Below are 1,857 nucleotides of genomic sequence, written 5' to 3'. Positions count from 1 at the left end.
TTTTTTTTTTTTTTTTTGTCTGAGTTTGCTCATGTGTGAACACGAGGTCATGCTTCACTGTTACTTCGTCGATTCTCTCCCGGTTTTGCTAGCTTTGTTAGGAAACAAGTTTCTCGACTCGCTTGTCATTCATGGAGAAATCGTGAGGAAAACGGGTTTTTTGTTTGAGTTTGTTCTTGTGTGAAGATAAAATCATGCTCCATTGTTCTTCACCGATTCTCTCCCGATTTTGCTAGCTTAGTTAGGAAATAAGTTATTTCATTAATGCTCCCGTGCAGAACATTGTTTGTAGTCCAAATGTTCGTATATCTCAAACCAAATATAATGAATTGTAATATTATAAACGATAAGAATAATATTGAATTCTAATTCGGTCTTCAAATTACATAATTTTACAATTTCACCCCTGATTTTAATTTTTTTAAATATTAAATTACAATTTTTGTGATGTCCCATATTGGTCGGGAGGAGAACAAAACACCCTTTATAAGGGTATAGAAACCTTCCCGTAGCAGATGTGTTTTAAAGCCTTGAGGGGAAACCCGAAAGGAAAAACCTAAAAAGAGACAATATCTACAATAGATTGGGTCGTTACAATTTTAGTCGGGAGAAAATTAAAATTAAAAAAAATATAATTAAAATAATAATGAAGGGTTATGCGTCATGTTCCTCTATCAAATTTAATAAAAGGTTTATAAAGTTTAAACTTTGGAATAAATTTTTTATTTTTTTTATTGACCATTCAAATTTATTTATAGAAATCTAGACTTTATGGGGAAAGACTAGAGATTCCAATTCACAGCCAAACAAAAGACTACTCAAAAAGCCAATATTATATATTTTTACTTTGTTTTCCTCGGGATCTTGCAATCCTTCCTTTTAGGATCAGCGTTTTTATTGACACACCGCTCGGTCTCTGATTCTGATACCATTTGTAGTACAGAGTCCAACGTCCTCGCTAGCACATCGTCTGGTGCCTGGCTTTAATATCATTTGTAATTGAGAGGTTCCAATGTCCTCGAGGGCACGTGATAAGAATCACGGTGTTCCAAATGGACCTATTGCCAAGAAGATTCAAAAAATGTTGATGCCAAGAAGATTTTAAAAAAATGTCGATTCAAACCTACACGAAATGGTCAATTTGACTTATTCTTTTGTGGAGATTAAAGGTGATCGGGAATAAATCCCGTCCACAAACGTCTTTTGTCGAGAGACTATAAATACCTACAATATGTTAAGTAAAATTCAGATTCGTGGATGAATGTAATTCAGATCTCAAATTGAGACGTTTCTCTTAGAAATCTGAGCATCATATTTGTCATTTCTAAGTCTCAAGCAATTCTTGTAGTAGAATTGCACTCGAGTCATTCAATCAAACATTGATCAAGTTAGATTGTGAAGTGACTCAATTTAGAACAAGGTTTCCAAATCTTACTTCTAGATCTTCGGATCGTAAGAGGTAATCTAATTCTAGTCTATCTCTTGGTCGATCCAAATTTCGTATAAGGAGGTGTTAATTACTTTGATTCAAGGGTTCTTTGTTAAACAAAAGCTTGGATCGTTGGGCTGAGGATTAGGGTTGCCTTATCAGCACGCCACCTTACCTTTTGTAATAGAGAGAGACCAGCGTCCTTGCTGGCACACCACCTGAAGCGTCCTTGCTGGCACACCACCTGAAGTTTGGTTCTGATACCATTTGTAATATAGGGGTCCGAACGTACTCGCTAGCACACGCCTAAAATACTTAAATATTCTTGGTCATTTAAGATGGGCCGAATTTAAAAGGCCCATAAGTTATTAAAGAAAGGCCCAAAATAATATGCAAGCGCTGGCCTGACTTAGCGGCCCACTTTAACA

The sequence above is a fragment of the Cucurbita pepo genome, unplaced genomic scaffold (genome assembly GCF_002806865.2).
Source record: "Cucurbita pepo subsp. pepo cultivar mu-cu-16 unplaced genomic scaffold, ASM280686v2 Cp4.1_scaffold000722, whole genome shotgun sequence".
Classification (NCBI taxonomy): Eukaryota; Viridiplantae; Streptophyta; class Magnoliopsida; order Cucurbitales; family Cucurbitaceae; genus Cucurbita; species Cucurbita pepo.
This window is presented reverse-complemented; position numbering follows the sequence as displayed.